This window comes from Salmo salar, chromosome ssa16 (genome assembly GCF_905237065.1).
Source record: "Salmo salar chromosome ssa16, Ssal_v3.1, whole genome shotgun sequence".
NCBI classification, from domain to species: domain Eukaryota; kingdom Metazoa; phylum Chordata; class Actinopteri; order Salmoniformes; family Salmonidae; genus Salmo; species Salmo salar.
Genome location: NC_059457.1, coordinates 3,458,861 through 3,477,145, shown reverse-complemented (window position 1 = coordinate 3,477,145; position 18,285 = coordinate 3,458,861). Strand labels below are relative to the sequence as shown.

Sequence of the window (18,285 nt, the reverse complement as noted above, 5' to 3'; positions counted from 1 at the left end):
TCGACTGGTGTAGGTTTTCTCCATCTGTTGGTGTGCAACACTTGCACAGCAAGTTAGCTATATTTTCAGCACCAGTCACTGTTCACCTCATATTGATTGCGTTGCAGTTGCCGGCAGTTGTTTTTTAAATTGAACCTTTATTTAACTAAGCAAGTCAGGTAAGAACAAATTCTTATTTACAATGAAGGCCTACCCCGGCCAAACTCAGATGACGCTGGGCCAATTGTGCGGAGCCCTATGGCACTCCCAATCACGGTCGGATCTGATACAGCCTGAATTTCAACCAGGGACTGTAGTAAAGCCTCTCACACCAAGATGCAGTGCCTTAGACCGCTGCAGCACTCGGGAGCCATGACGAATATATATATATTTTTTTTTTTTCTTCTGAACATTACCCGTGTGTAGGTAGATATGGAAAGATAGTACAAATTATTATTTTTTTTTTTTGGGGGGGGGGGTCACACCTAGCTCAAGTTGGGGGGGTTCACACCTAGCTTGGCTATTAGACAATTCTTTAGTAAAGGTTGAATAGTCTATTGTTCAGCTAATAGCCCATCCTGCTACACTTGTGAAAAACTAATAATAATACTTTTTCCCTTTTCCACATGTTGAAGATTACAATTGATAAAGTGTTTTTTGCCACAATCGGCCCCAACCCCAATTAATACATTTGTGCACAGTCGATAGCATGCCGGGCTAGAATGTTGAGGGTTCGAAACCTGCTCCCTGCTTGTTTCATAACATTATTTTGCTAGCCTGGATGGTTACTCCCATCTCATTCCTGCTCTCTTCCACGTGGAAGAGTGGCTCGCTTGTGGGCATGCTGGTAGGATGTACTGTTTTTTATTCTGTATATATGAATTACAAATCAGCCTTTACTTAAATCATGTTTCTAGTCTATTGCATAGTTACAATGTGTAATCATTGATGTCCCAGGAGCAGGAGTGGTTAACACTGTTGAGGTGTATAATTGTAATACATACATGCAGACACAGCATCATTCAAAGAATGGAGTTTGATACACCTTGTATTGGATATGACTGAAAAGAAACTAGCTAAATAGCAATTTTGTAAATTAACTTTATGACAAAAACATATGCACAATCGTTTGTCTCTTCGTTAACAAACATATTCCTCTCAATCGTACATTTTTTGCTTGACTCGTTATGACGTTATAATTACTTAAAGGAACCGCTGTACAAGTGAAGAAAATTTAAATTCAACGGTAACACCAAATCTACAGTGGCAATAATAACCGTAGCCGCACCCTCATTTTCTGTCTGTTAAGATATGAGGACCGAGTGGATATCCTGCGGGGAACCCACCGAGACATGGGAGATCCAATCTGGAATTCTACCTAGACTACAGCAACGAAACCACACTGAAGAGGAAATCCTTCGACCACGTTAAACGACAGATGAAAGAAAGAGGACTTCACCCTTTCCTGATATACCCAGCCATCCTGAAAATAAGGAAAAATGGAACACTCCAAGAATTCCATACTGTGGAAGAAGCAGAGGCATGCCTTGCAGCTGAGGACAACTACAAGATAAGGAGTCAAGTCATTGCCCCCCATTCCTCCAGATGCTTCCCACTGCAGACGGAAGAAACAGACAACTATGGCCCCCCTCCTTCCTTGGATACCCCATCGCATGAAAGCCCATCTTAACTAGTAAGATGGACACAACTAATGCTAAGCTAACTAGCTAACTTCACCCATATTTATTTGTTCTTTAGCGACATAATTTAGATATTTTGGTGAAGGGCATGGTGGATGTGTTAGCTTGGCTGTTAGGAGTCTGGTTATATGGCTAAAATGCAGCTGGCTGGCATGTGGCTCGCTAGCTGAGTCGGCTGGCCGGGTAGGTTAGGTTGGCTGGATACATTTTTGGTTCCGGCTGCAAATGTTAGATGGCTAAAATAATTGGCCGTCAGTAAAGCAGTCCTCGGGTAGGGTAAAGTTTATGGGGATTAACCTTTCTGGCGCAGGCGTTCCACTAACGACCCACCTCGACAACATCCGGTGAAATTGCAGAGCGCGAAATTCAAATTACAGAAATAGAAATATTTAACATTCATGAAAATACAAGTGTAATACATCAAAATAAAGCTTAACTTCTTGTTAATTCAGCTGCTCTGTCAGATTTCAAAAAGGCTTTACGGCGAAAGCACACCATGCGATTATCTGAGGACAGCGCCCCGCATACAAAATCATGAAAAACCTTTTTCAACCAGGCAGGTGCGCCACGAAAGTCAGAAATAGCGATATAATAAATGCCTTACCTTTGAAGATCTACTTCTGTTGGCACTCCAAAAGGTCGCAGTTATATCACAAATGGTCCTTTTGTTCGATAAAGTCCTTCTTTATATCCCCAAAAACTCATTTTAGCTGGCACGCTTCATTCAATAATCCACTGGTTTCCCTCCTTCAAAATGCATACAAAATGAATCCCAAACGTTACCAATAACCTCTCTGGGGTAGGGGGAAGTATTATGCCATCCGGATGAAAAGCGTGCCCAAAGTAAACTGCCTGTTACTCAGGCCCAGAAGCTAGGATATGCATATAATTGGTAGATTTGGATAGAAGACACTCAACATTCTAAAACTGTTAAAATAATGTCTGTGAGTATAACATAACTGATTTGGCAGGCAAAACCCCGAGGACAAACCATCCAACAACAACTAAAAATTCAGCCTACCACTGTTTGTCCTCGGGCTGTCATGTTTATTATGAAGTGAAATCCTCCCAGATTGCAGCACCTAGGGCTTCCACTAGATGTCAACAGTCTTTAGAAAGAGTTTCAGGCTTGTTTTTGGAAAAATGAGCTAGAATTTGTAGTTTTTCTAAGTGGCTCCCATTTTGGCTGTAGTGTTTTCATGCGCGTGGATGAGAGCGAGTTCTTTGTTGCCTGGTTGAACCGTGAGCTCATCGTGATGTCATTAAATTCCCATGCTTTGAATTCCGCTATCAAGCGTACCAAATGCTTAGAATACATCAGATGCAAAAAGGTTGATATCGCCCTAATACAAGAAACCCGCCTCAAACATTCTGATATAAATAGATTCCAAAACAGATACTATAAATGTGTTGCTCACTCCTCAGCCACTAACAAAATGAAAGGTGTTTTAATATTATTTGATAAAAAAGACTATGCGTTCAGGTTGATGGTTCTGATAATGACAATGAAGGACGTTTCGTATTTGTAACTACGGTTATAAATCACACTAAGATGTGTTTTGCCTCAATATATTGCCCAAACATATCGAATTCTAATTTCCTTAGTTCTATCTCAAAAAGACTATTAGATCTTAAAGAATACCAACTTGTTGTGGGAGGAGATTTTAATCAAGTATGTAATTCTCAGTTAGATAGGTCTCATCTTTCATCGCACTCTCAAACTGATCAGGCTTCTGTTGATCTCATCTAATTTCTGCAGAGCTTAATATTTTTGACGCATGGCGTCTAAGGTATTTGACTGTCAAAGATTACACTTTCTTTTCTTCAAGACATAATACATTTTCACGGATACACTACATATTTGTATCTCCCTATATAAACAGGTGTATTCAGACAACCGAGATGCTCCCCATAGTCATTTCTCACCATGGAGCTGTCCTGTATAGTATTTTACTTGACAGCTACAATCAGAAAAGTGACAGAAAATGGCGCTTCAACACAACATTGCTGCAGAATATTGCATTTTTGACAAAACTTTCAGCAAAGTTGAAATAATTTTTATTGTTTAATACAGATACAGCCACATCCCCTGAGTCACTTTGGGAGGTGACTAAATGTTTTCTGAGAGGAAACTGTACCTTCTTTGCCTCACATCTTAACAACTCGCAGTAAAAAAGTAGTAGATCTGGAAAAACAGATTGCTCTGGTTGAAAATTAGCAGAAACAAAAATGTACAGAGCAAAAGGGGAAGAATTTAACAGCATTAAAACATGAGTTTAACACTTTACTACAATCTAAAGCAAAATGTATAATGCATCGCACAAGAGTAACATACTATTCTGCAGGGGAGAAAGCTAGTAGAATTTTGGCTGCAAGGCTTAAGCAAAATTAGGCGTTTTCTTGTATCAATACAATTCAAACACCATCTGGTAAGATATCACATGACCCAGCAGAAATTAATGATACGTTATGGCAGTTTTATTCCCAATTACATACGTCAGAGGCGGACCCTGATCACAGTAAGATGACACACTTCGTATCATCATTGGGCCTTCCCAAACTCGACAGAGAGCAATCTGGATTCCTTGATTCCCCACTTACTCTTGAAGAACTCAGGAATGCATTAGCATCTATGAAAAGAGGCAAATCACCAGGACTTGATGATTTCCCTTCTGAGCTGTTTCTTGAAATATGGGATATTGTTGGGCCACTAATTCTTGGTTCTATCAATCATGCATTAAAACATGGAAAATTCCAGACCAAAACACCTCACTGATTATAGTTTTGTTAAAAAAGGGCAAATCTCCCCTAGACTGTAAAAGTTATAGGCCCTTAAGCCTTATTACAACATAGCTCAAGCAGTTTGCAAAGGTACTTGACATCCGATTAGAACTGCTTGTAGGATATCTAATTAGCAACGATCAAACTGGGTTTATAAAGGGTAATTTAGCCTCAGACAATATTAGACGTCTATTCCATATCATAAATGAGTCTGAAAACAACCCAGTCCCTGCTGCACTTTTTAGTTTGGATGCAGAAAAAGCCTTTGATAGGCTATAAGGGAACTATTTATGGTGTGTTTTGGAGGCCTTTGGTTTTGGTAAAGGATTTATCTCCATGTTAAAAACGGCGTATTCTGCATCCCAAGCAGTTGTGCCGATGGGAAACATTCTATCCAAGTCTTTCTGTCTACAACATTCCACAACACAGAAAAAATGGCGCCGACAGAGATTGTCGCCTCACTTCACGTTCTTAGGAAACTATGCAGTATTTAGTTTTTTTATGTATTATTTCTTACATTGTTACCCCAGGAAATCTTATTACATGCAGCCGGGAAGAACTATTGGATATAAGAGCAACATCAACTTACCAACATTACGATCAGTAATACGACTTTCCTGAAGCAGATCTTCTCTGTTCGGACCACCACCCAGGACAATGGATCTAATCCCAGCAACTGACCGAAAACAACAGCGTTGCAGAAGGGGCAGACGGAGCAGTCTTCTGGTCAGGCTTTGTAAACGGGCACATCGCTCACCGCTCCCGAGTATACTACTCGCCAATGTCCAGTCTCTTGACAACATGGTAGATGAAATTCGAGCAAGGGTTGCCTTCCAGAAAGACATTCTCTGTTACATAGAAACATGGCTCTCTCGGGATATGTTGTCGGAATCGGTCCAGCCACCGGGCTTCTCCATGCATCACGCCGACAAAGAAAGACACCTCTCTGGGAAGAGGAAGGGTGGGGGTGTATGCTTTATGATTAACAACTCATGGTGTGATCATAACAACACACAGGAACTCAAGTCCTTCTGCTCACCCGACCTAGAATTCCTTACAATCAAATGCCGGCCATTCTACCTACCAAGAGAATTCTCGTCAGTTATAGTCACAGCTGTGTACATCCTCCCCTCAAGCGAACACCAAGATGGCCCTCAAGGAACTTCACTGGACTCTATGTAGTAAACTGGAAACTATATACCCAGAGCCTGCATTTACTGTAGCTGGGGATTTTAACAAAGCACATTTGAGATCAATGTTACCTACATTTTATCAGCATATTGATTGCACGACACGTAGGGCTAATGCTCTCGATCACTGCTACTCTAACTTCCGCAATGCATACAAAGCCCTCCCCCGCCCTCCCTTCGGGCAAATCCGACAACGACGCCATCTTGCTCGTCCCGGCTTATAGGCAGAAACTCAATCAGGATGTACCTGTGAGGAGAACCATTCAATGCTGGTCTGACCAATCGCCGTTTATAAATAAGTGCATTGGAGATGTCACAACCACTGTGACTATTAAAACCTTCCCTAACCAGAAACCGTGGATGGATGGCGGCATTCGCGAAAAACTGAAAGCACGATCCATTGCATTTAACCATGGAAAGAGCTCTGATGATATAGCTGAATATAAACAGTGTAATTATTCCCTCCGCAAGGCAATCAAGCTAGCGAAATGCCGGTACAGGGATAAGGTGGAGTCGCAATTCAACGGCTCAGACACGAGATGTATGTGGCAGGGTCTACAGGAAATCACGGACTACAAAAGCCAAAACAGCCACATCACGGATACCGACGTCACGCTTCCAGACAAACTAAACTCCTTCTTTGTCCGACTTTGAGGATAATACAGTGCCACCATCGCGGCTCGCTAACACCCTCTCCTTCTCAGTGGCTGACGTGAGTAAAACATTTAAACACATTAACCCTCTGATGGGCTACATTGGGTGTCACTCTGGTATGGAACCGCGAAATGCAGGGATTGGGGCACGACCTGAACTGGGATACCATTTGGGAAAATGTATGTGTTACCTCTAAAAACCCAGCACACCAGCTTATACATTCTAAGCTTATACATAGCAGTTATGCAACCCATTTAGACGTTTTAAGATGAAGCTGATTCCAACTCCAATATGTGATAGATGCCATATGAATGCTTTTGGAACACTAATGTTTTGGGAATGTCCTGTGGTGTCCCAGTTCTGGTCACATGTTTTAGATTTCTTTAGAAAAATTATGGGTTTCCCTGTGAACAAAGATCCACCTTTATTTTTGTTGAATGATGACTCCTCACTTGTATTGCAACTGGTTCAGAAAATAATCATTTATGTGGGGTTTACAGCAGCAAAAAAGTTATCTTTAGTGCTTGGATTACCCCTACAATCCTCTGGCCTCAAACATGGTTATCATATTTTCAAGATATTGTTCGTATAGAGCGATCAGTGGCCGTGATAAATAAAGCTTGGGCAAATACAGTTGAGGCATGGGATGTATTATGCAAAAATGTATCGGATAATAAAAACTCTTCACCAAGCAATGGGCCAACATTTTGACGTCCGGATGAAAAGCGTGCCCAAAGTAAACTGCCTGTTACTCAGGCCCAGAAGCTAAGATATGCATATGCATAGATTTGGATGGAAAACACTAAAGTTTCAAGAACTGTTAAAATTATGTCTGTGAGTATAACAGAACAGATATGGCAGGCGAAACCCCCGAGGACAAACCATCCCCCCGCCCCAAAGAATTCAGTCTACCACAATTTTCAATGGCTATCACTTTTATTATAAGGCCAAGTCCTCCCAGATTGCAGTTCCTAGGGCTTCCACTAAATGTCAACAGTCTTTAGAAAGAGTTTCAGGCTGGTTTTTGGAGAAATCAGCCAGAAATTTTTGTTTTTCTAGGTGGCTCCCATTTTCACTGTAGTGTTTCCAAGCTCGTGGAAGAGAGCGCGTTCTTTGGTATTTAAGACGATTCTCCGTCTTAAATGTTATCATTTATTTGTTTATAAATGTTGTTTGACTTGTTTGGAAAAGTTTATTGGTAACGTTTGGGATTCATTTTGTATGCATTTTGATGGAGGGAAACTGGGTGGATTATTAGCGCGCCAGCTAAACTGAGTTTTTATGGATATAAAGAAGGACATTATCGACCAAAAGGACCATTTGTGATGTAACTGGGCCCTTTTCAAGTGCCAACAGAAGAAGATCATCAAAGGTTGCAATTTCTGACTTTCGTGTCTCACCTGCCTGTTTGAAATATGTTTTTCATGTGTTTGTATGCGGGGCGCTGTCCTCAGATAATCGCATGGTTTGCTTTTGCCGTAAAGCCTTTTTGAAATCTGACACAGCGGCTGGATTAACAATAATTTAAGCTTTATTTTGATGTATTACACTTGTGATTTTATGAAAGTTAAATATTTATAATACTGTAGTTTGAATTTTGCGCTCTGCAATTTCACCGGATTGCAGTTAAACAATTTAAAGGCAATGCTACCAAATACTAATGGAGTGTATGTAAAGTTCTGACCCACTGGGAATGTGATGAAAGAAATAAAAGCTGAAATAAATCATTCTCTCTACTATTATTCTGACATTTCACATTCTTAAAATAAAGTGGTGATCCTATCTGACCTAAGACAGGGAAATTTTACTAGGATTAAATGTCAGGAATTGTGAAAAACTGAGTTTAAATGTATTTGGCTAAGGTGTATGTAAACTTCGAACTTCAACTGTATGTGAGAATGCTGTTCATTGACTACAGCTCAGCGTTCAACACCATGTCCCCTGCAAGCTTGTCACAAAGCTTAGAACCCTGGGACTGAACACCTCCCTCTGCAACTGGATCCTGGACTTTCTGTCGGACTGACCCTAGGTGGTGAGTGTAGGCAACATCATCTCCACCATGCTGATCCTCAACACGGGAACCCCACAGGGGTATGTGCTTAGTCCCCTCGTATACTCCCTGTTCTAACACAATTTGCTGCTGACACGACGATGGTAGAGCTGTTCACCAGCGACGATGAGAGAGCCTACAGGGAGGAGGTCAGTGACCTGGCAGTGTGGTAATGGGACAACAACCATGCCCCCGTCTACAACAACCATTCTGAAGTGGAGCAGTTTGACAGCTTCAAGTTCCTCAGTGTCCAAATCATTAAGGACTTTAAATGGTCCAATCACACACGCAGAGTTGTGAAGAAGGAACGACAGAGCCTCTTCCCCCTCAGGATGTTGAAAAGGTTTGGCATGGGCCCTCAAATCCTCCAAAAGTTATACAGCTGCACCATTGAGAACATCTTGACTAGTTGCATCACTGCTTGGTATGGCAACAACACCACCCTCCATCGCATGGTGCTACAGAGGGTGGTGTGGACAGCCCAGTACATCACTGGGCCCAAGCTCCCTGTCATCCAGGACCTCTATATCAGGCGGTGTGAATGGAAGGCCCGGAAAATTGTTAAGAACTCTAGCCACCTAAGACTATTTTCTCTGCTTCCGCACGGCAAGCGGTACCAGTGCATCAAGTCTGACGCTAACAGGCTCCTGAACAGCTTCTATCCCCAAGCCATAAGACTGCTAAATAGCTAACAGAATGGCTACACAACCCCCTGAAAAAAACTAAAACAGAATGGCTGCACGGACTATCTCACTTGACCCTTGTCTCTATGCATACTCACAAGACTCTACTCACTCACGCACACATATACATATCATGCACACATATTTATACTGAATCTACACACACGCACACACACTCACATACAATCATAATTTACGCTGATGCTACAGTATTCAGTTTATCATACACTACATGACCAAATGTATGTGGACACCTGCTTGTCGAACATCTCATTCCAAAAACATGTGCATTAATATGGAGTTGGTCCCTCCTTTGCTGCTATAACAGCCTCCACTCTTCTGGGAAGGCTTTCACTACATGATGGAACATTGCTGCGGGGACTTGCTTCCATTCAGTCACAAGAGCATTAGTGAGGTCGGACACTGATGTTGGGCGATTAGGCCTGGCTTGCAGTCGGCGTTCCAATTCATCCCAAAGGTGTTCGATGGGGTTGAGGTCAGGGCTCTGTGCAGGCCAGTCAAGTTCTTCCACACTGATCTCGACAAACCATTTCTGTATTGGGGTCAAAGACGAGACGTACATTTGTCCGAAGGCCATTCATGTAACATAAAAAGATTTATATGTATAAATATTTTATTAAATCACTCAACTCTTACCCTTCTTTTGACCCAGAAATATTTGTGTTGCAAACTATTAAATTAAGAGAGTTATTGAGCTCTAAAGTGTCAAAATGTCCTTCACTGTAACTGTCGGGTTAAAATTCAAATGACAGAAGTGTTTTTAAAATGTAGAAATTCATCCTAAAAATATAAATTAACACCCATGGCATGTACATGTTAGTGTTAGTGTTTGCAACAATATATAGAATAATGGGCGAAATACAGTATCTAATTTAAAACATTTTTTTTTTTACTTTTGCGCTTCATCAATCTCATTCAGTATAACAAAGGTAAATAGCCATTTTAAAGCATATCACATGATGGTAATCATGTGACAGTGTGTGACATCACAAAGAAGACCCATTGAAGACCCTCTATCAATGTGATGAGGTGAGTAAATCTCTCTGAAATATTTGATGATTTCACCTTTTCACCCTCTAGTAACCTTTGTAACAAAAACGCATGTCCTTCAGTACAGCACAGAAAGCATAATTGTAATGTTATTATTTTATAAAAAGCTATATTAAATTTGAAAATGAATGATAATCTTTATAAGTCAAGGTCATTACTTTATATAGGTGGCCAAGGAACTGCCTGTTAAATATGTTTGTATGAAATCCGTCCTTCAGTATCACACTTTTGTCCTTCAGCACAACAAAAGTTTCATGTCATACCACAATGTCACCTGTTATGCTGATAGACAGGAGCTTTGTTATCCCATGTTTTCACTAGTTTATAACATTTAATCATGCAATTCATATTTACTTGTATGAATACTGAATATTGTAATTTTAAACTATTTTATGGCATTTTAAGGTATTTCAATGCACATTATCTTTATACTGTAGATGCCGTTGCCTAATAAGGAGAGGGCTGCACGGTACAGACAAAATATTAACGCAGATCCCATTGCTAGGGAGGAAAGACTACCTCATGTATCAGTTAAACTATGTTGCATAGTAAAATCCATGATCTTTGTGTGTGGCGTATGGGTAATTTCTCTCTCTAGTATGGAAGTTCAGCTAGCCTGCACATTTTAAACATCCTATCCTGTTTTTTACAGTTTTATAACTTAGAAAATAGCTAAAAGAAAACTACTATTGCAGCTGTTAATAATAGTTCATAGGATCATTATTGCTATTGCTGAAAAAAATCACATTTAATCAATATTTGTGGGCCTTGGTGATATGTATCATTCAGGGTAACAAAATATTGTCATACAGTATAACACCAGTATTTTATATTCATATTGTTTTTATATTGTTTTGTTGACTCAGAGATACAAAAACAAATCTCAAAGTGCGGAGTGAAAGATATTTTCATAGATTAAAAAAAAATTCAGTGTAAGGCAAGACGTTTTTGTAAATAACCAAGACATTTTGAGTTGTACCGTGACACATCAAATATGTGGTTTTCAAAATAAATTAATGTAATTTTTTCTGCGTAGTTATATTTCTGCTAGTCTTGTGATTATGAAAAATGGGCATAGAATTACAATAAAAAAAACACTTAGTGTTATACTGAATGACATTTTACTAGGGTACATTCATATGAATCACAATAAAACTGAATTATTGGCTTTATTCTTGAATATAACTAATATAAGGGCATACAGTAGGTGACACCAATGAACATAAAAAAGCCTTTTAGGGAATTGCAATTGCTGTAAAAAAAAAAAGTGAAAACCTAATAAGTCTTTGACCCATGGACCTCGCTTTGTGCACAGGGGCATTGTCATGCTGAAACAGGAAAGGCCCTTCCCCAAACTGTTGCCACAAATTTGGAAGCACAGAATTGTCTAGAATGTCATTGTATACTGTAGTGTTAAGATTTCCCCTTCACTGGAACTAAGGGGCCTAGCCCGAACCATGAAAACCGTCCCAGACTATTATTCCGCCTCCCAAACTTAACAGTTGGCACAATGCATTGGGGCAGGTAGCATTCTCCTGGCAATGCCAAACACAAATTTGTCTATCGGTCTGCCAGATGGTGAAGCATAATTCATCACTCCAGAGAATGTTTTTCCACTGATGCATAGTCCAATGGTGGCGAGCTTTACACCACTCCAGCCGATGCTTAGCATTACGCATGGCGATATTAAGCTTGTGTGTGTGGCTGCCCGGCCATGGAAACCTGTTTCATGAAGCTCCCAACAAACAGTTCTTGTGCTGATGTTGCTTCCAGAGGCAGTTTGGAACTCGGTAGTGAGTGTTGCAACCAAGGACAGAAAATGTTTACACGTTTCAGCACTCGGCGGTCCTGTTCTGTGAGCTTGTGTGGCCTACCACTTCGTGGCTGAGCAGTTGTTGCTCTTAGATGTTTCCACTTCACAATAACAGCCCTTACAGTTGACGGCGGCAGCTCTAGGAAGGCATACATTTGACGAACTGACTTGTTAGAAATGTGGCATCCAATGATGGTGAAATAAACTGAGCTCTTCATTTAGGCCATTCTAATGTCAATGTTTGTCTATGGAGATTGCATGGCGGTGTGCTTGATTTTATACACCTGTCAGCAACGGGTGTGGCTGAAATAGCCGAATCCACTCATTTGAAGCAGTCTACTTTTGTGTGTATAGTGTATAACCTGATGCCTAGTCACCTTTCCCCTATACATATAGTACCAGTCAAAAGTTTGGACCCACTTACTTATTTCAGGATCTTCCTTTATTTTTACTATTTTCTACATTGTAAAATAATACTGAAGACATCACAATTATGAAATTACACATATGGAATCATGTAGTAACCAACAAAGTGTTAAACAAATCAAAATATATTTTAGATTTTAGATTCTTCAACGTAGTCACCCTTTGCCTTGATGACAGCTTTGCACACTCTTTCCATTCTCTCAAACAGCTTCCCCTGGAATACTTTTCCAACAGTCTTGAAGGAATTCCCTCATATGCTGAGCACTTATTGGCTGCTTTTCCTTCATTCTGCTGTCCAACTCATCCCAAACCATCTCAATTGGGTTGAGGTCAGGTGTTTGTGGAGGCCAAGTCATCTGATACAGAACTCCATTACTCTTCTTCTTGGTCAAATAGCCCTTACACAGCCTGGAGGTCTTGTGGTCGTTCATTTCTTTATTATCAAATGAGGAGTGACAAACTTATCACACAAGTCAGAGTTATACTTAAACTGAATCTTTATTAGTGAGAGTTTTGCAAAAGCGATGGCTGGTCGACAAATCACGCTAAGATGATTCGTTAAGAGCCCCGAGACAAAAGTACAAAGGTCTTTTATAGCCAAGATAAACCCCTTTCAACCTACATGACGATAACAGATATATAGAATGGGTCACAAGGTTAAGATTTGTATGAAAGATACCTATAATACATAGCAGACAGTATCTGCTGTGTCAACAGTTTTCATTGTGTAGAGACCAGTGTCTGTCCCTCCGACTCCAAACTGGAACCATCTCTCCCTGGTACGGTATAGAACATAAAAATTAACTCATGCTCTGGAATGCTCTTTAGGTTTTATCACCCAAATGACATTGTAAATCTCCTGTCAGTGTTATCTCCCAGAAGCCAATCCTCAGTAGAACACACACAATAGTTAACAGAATACTCTATTCTGTTGCATAAAACAATCATTTGATGCAATAAAAGTATTATAACATAATCTTGAAATTTTGTTCTCACAGTGTGTGTTGAAAAACAAATGGTGGTCCGACTTAGCGCAAACCAGATGGGATAGCTATTTAAGATAGCTGGTGCAACCAGAAGTTATGTCGCTATGCATTTGAATGAATGTCACTCAATAAATATTATCCTCACAATTATCTTATCAAACAGTGTGTTTATAGCTATAATAGCTAACAAGTAAACAACCACAAGCCTTGTCAAGATGCTCAAGCTACCTGACGTTAGCTAGCTACGCGTTAGCTTCCAATTCATCACAAATTATTCATCAATCTACGTGCAACATGACAAAATTCCGAACAAAATCATAATAACAAAAAATCGATTACCAACTTACATTTAGAGTTAAGTACTTTGCATGTTTGGTGTAGTTGTAAGCTGAACACTACGGTATATTCAGGTTCTTGCAGCTTCTCTTCTTCTTGCTTGTGTTCTTCTGGCAATGTTCAACAGGTGCTAATAATTTCCCCGTATGAATGAGCAGGTCCTGGTTGAGAGTGCGTGAGGGATTTCTCTTCAGCGTGTGCATGTGACATAAGCTCGCCCACGTTACAGCATGAACCTGAAACACAACTTTGGCTGTGAGTGATGGGGAAAAAATTGGTCTCTAGGACAAATACTTGGTTTAGTTTATAAAGTTGTAACTTTATGGGGCCATCTATGAGAATTGTCTTTCCATCTTTCTAGGCCGTACTTCAACTAAACTGCAGTACCGAGAATGTCCTCTGAGCACAGTGGAAAGCGTGCTTCCAGACCAGAAGCCTGGCCCCTTGGGTTACACATAACTGTTTTAAGGGATAGACCTAAGGTTAGGGTTTTTTTCTGCAAAAAACATTATGGGTTTATAACTTTATAGCTCTCTTGCTATTTGCCGTGGCCATCTGCGGGTACTACATACGTCTTTCACAACATTCGATGGGCTCATAATCTGAGGTTGCAACTGCATCAGATCTACAAATCACCATTAGCTACTAAGCAATGAGATAGAACCATCCATGTGGTTTGCAACTCAGTGAACCTGCGCAGCATATGTTCAATTCGATGCCCACGAATGAACAGATGTCGACGCATATCAAATTATCCAGCAGCCATTAAGAAACAACAAAAAATAAATCAAAATAAGTAATTTAATCGATTAAAAATGTATTCTGCCAGTCTTTAAATTGGTAACATCTTGAAAAGGTGTTAGGTTTTACATCTTTTTCGGTTTATAATTTTTTTGCTAACTATAACCAGAAAATGTTTCACTTTTGATAGATATGCACCAGCCATCTATGTCTCTGTCGGTCACCACAACGTGTGCCCAGGCGAACAGTGATATTTCTCACCAAATAGCCGTAACCTTATTAATATCAAGATACTTGAGGTAAACCCACAAGGTTTATGTGGGTAGATCTAATTACTAACAACAGTGCATCAAGCATTATGATGCAGAACAATCAGCTGGGAATAGAATTTTCGGAAGGTGACTTGGTAAAATGGTACTCAATAGAACTAATAGGAGCTGGCAGGTTGAAAAATGCCCTCAACTAAGTCCTGTTTTTCTGTGATAACTTCAAAACTACAGCAAGAATTTGGGTCATAAGGTAATATTGTGAAACTGGACTCCATGGCAGAGGAAATGAACTAATTTTCATCAGAAAAAAGCATTGTTAAAAATGTAATGTATCCAGACTATAGCTAATAGTGGTGGCACATTATTGCGTGTCAACCAGCTAGCTAGCTGGTAGTGCTAGCATTACAAAAGGGCTGTCAAGCACTGAGCTAAGTGGGGCTAGTTAGTAAGCTAGCTAGTAGTGATGGTGCATTAACCAGTTAAATGTAATCAAAAATGTAATCAATGTGATTCCCAAAAGTAATGATTTATCATGAGAAGGGCCATAAATAATAACTAGTAATGCTGCATACTCAAAGGTTAAAATCTCACCTTTCTGGTACAAATAATTATACATTGCTGAGGTGTAGTCGCTTTTGAGGACACAAGTTCAAGTACTAAGTACAAATATGATAAAAATATGAAAATATAACATATTTTATATGATGTATTTCGTATTCAACAAGAGTGTATGAATTAGGCTTGAAATTACTTGTATGTTTCCTAAATATAGCATAATCAAATTATACAATGACTAACTATAAGATTTCACCTTCCTTCTAACTGTAAAATACACATTTGTATGTTTAGTGTTAGAGAAAATGTGCATATTTTGTAAAGGTCTCCCATGATCAAAACATCTGCCCCCATCGCTGTGAATGTCTCACATAGGTCTAGCTTGGCTTCCTGAACTCGTTAGGAAATTGCTTTTCGTCTCATATTACTATTGTCCGTCTATGACAAACAGAAAGTGTTTTTTTGTGTATTTTAGATTAATGGCAATACATCGATCTCTGAATGTGCTACCGTGATGAAAGCACTCTCTACTGCTGCTACAATGTAACACTTCCAGGCATGTGCATGTCCGTGTCTGTAATGTAGGGTTCAGCCAGGAATTGATGGACAGTCGGAAGAGTGAATGAAATGGTAGGGGGGACATCCCAGCTTCAAGTGGTTTCAGATTTCACATCCTATGTCACACAGGCTCTGTGTCCGTGGGAACCAGGGCTATCGCTCAATGTAAGCCATTTCGATCTACTGTATACACAGATCGATTTATAAGTGAAAATATTGGTCGGAACTCGTACCAGAACCACGCTTACATCTAAGAGGTTTAAGGGTTGTCAACCACATAGCATAAACCCCTTTAATCACCAAGCTAACTGGTTAGTTAGCTAGCTAGCCAGTAGTGATATAATTTCACAGGGGCTGTCAACCAACCTAACTTGCTAGTTAGCAAGTATCAACCTAGCTGGCTAGTTACCAAGCACCAACCTAACTGACTAGATAGCCTAGCTAGCTAGCTTCTTCCGGAAACAAACCTGTAAACCATCCTTTATGATGGCTGCAAATATCATTCTTGTTAGTACATCATGGCAGTGAAGTTGAAAATCTCTGGCTGGCTGAATAGATGATTATGGGCAGACAGATGAATTGCTACAGTATAATGCAGTGGTGTAGTGCACTTATTTTTCAGTGGGTATTGCATATACTCGTTAATCCCCACAATGCTTATCATAGTAGTGGTGAGCTAGTGGAGGTATACACCTTATCAATTAATAAGGCTAATGGAACAGATCTGGGCCTGGTTTCCCAAAAGCATCTTTGGCTAAGTTCATTGTCAGAACCATAGGATCCTATGGTTCTAAGTTCAACTTAGCCTTAAAATGCTTTTGGGAAACCAGGCCCAGAATGTTTTGCTTAAAATGATGATACACTTATTTCTTCATGTTTTATGCGCAGCAATGTGCACACGGTGGTAAGCCTTAGCGCAAATGTTTCAAAAGGCAATTTGCGGGAAAACACCATTCTAAAATGGGCAATCACACATGCGAGCGGTTTCATGGGCAGAGATGCCGATTTCTGTTAGGAAGAGGGGACATCTAAAGATGCAACCACTATCATGGGTTGCTAATATGACTAGGATAATGCATTTGGCTGCTAGAGTAGACAATGAAAGAAAGTTGAAAGAAAACCAATAGGACAGGAGAACACATATGAGGAAGTCTTTATAAAAGAATTGCCTCCACCTTTCTATTGTGGGACGGCTGGCTATATGAAGTAAAATGTTCAGGTTCAAACAATTAAGGAACAGGAAATATATAGCGACGCTAATGACAGGCCTAACCGTCTTCTGGTAGATGGAAGGGCTTTCCCAAAAAACCTTCTCTATTAAATGTTAACTAGCTACAAAGTATTTTATGCCTACCTGCCAGAATGATATCATGATTATTTGCACCAATCCACTAGCTATTTGTTTTGCAAACTCCACCTCATGTGCTACAGAAACACCAATATCCAAACAAGAGTGCACTAGAATTAAAGGTTAACTACACAAAAAATCAAAATATTTGAGATTTTTCTCTGACCTCAAAACCTCCTGATGAGGTTTAATGTGGTTTAAGCATTGTTATGGACATAATTCTTTTGGGGGGGAAATCAGAAACCTGTGAATTAATGACTCAGTTCACAGCCTCATTTATGTATCTGTTTCAATAGTAGTCCTACTATTAGCCTACTTGCTCAGTACAGCTTGGGTTGGCCTTGGGAGACCAACATGGGATTTATCATTTCAGGACAAATTTTTCACACAGGGTGCCATTTTCCTTCACCGGGCAGGCCATTTAGGATTTTATCGAGAAAATTAGAGGACAGTGCATTCGAAAATTATTCAGAGCCCTTGACTTTTAACACATCTTGTTACATTACGGCCTTATTTTAAAATGGATTAAATAAACACATTTCCTCATCAATCTATACACAGTACCCCATAATGACAAAGAAAAACAGGTTTTAGAAATGTTGGCAAATGTATTGAAATAAAAACGTATCTTATTTACATAAGTATTTAGACCCTTTGCTATGAGACTCAGATTTGAGCTCAGGTGTATCCTGTTTCCATTGATCATCCTTGATGTTGCTACAACTTGATTGGAGTCCACCTGTGGTAAATTCAATTGATTGGACATGATTTGGAAAGGCACACACCTGTCTATATAAGGTCCCACAGTTGACATTGCATGTCAGAGCAAAAACCAAGCCATGAGGTCGATGGAATTGTCCGTAAACCTCAGAGAAAATATTGTGTCGATGCACATATCTGGGGAAGGGTACCAAAAAATGTCTGCAGCACTAAAGGTCCACAAAAATACAGTGCCCTCCATCATTCTTAAATGGAGGAAGTTTGGAACCACCAAGACTATTCCTAGAGCTGGCCGCCCGGCCAAACTGAGCAATCGGGATTGAAGGGCTTTCCCGAAGGACAACCATCCCTGCAGCACTCTACCAATCAGGCCTTGATGGTAGAGTGGGCAGAAGGAAGCCACTCCTCAGTAAAAGGCACATGAC

At 40.0% G+C, this 18,285-nt stretch overlaps 1 protein-coding gene across 10 annotated transcripts in view; it reads left to right on the top strand.

Moving 5' to 3' along the window:
- The window catches only part of LOC106573044 (membrane-associated guanylate kinase, WW and PDZ domain-containing protein 2), a 314,920-nt gene that overhangs the window by 86,461 nt on the left and 210,174 nt on the right, over window positions 1–18,285 (top strand). The gene's annotated exons all lie outside the window — the stretch shown is intronic.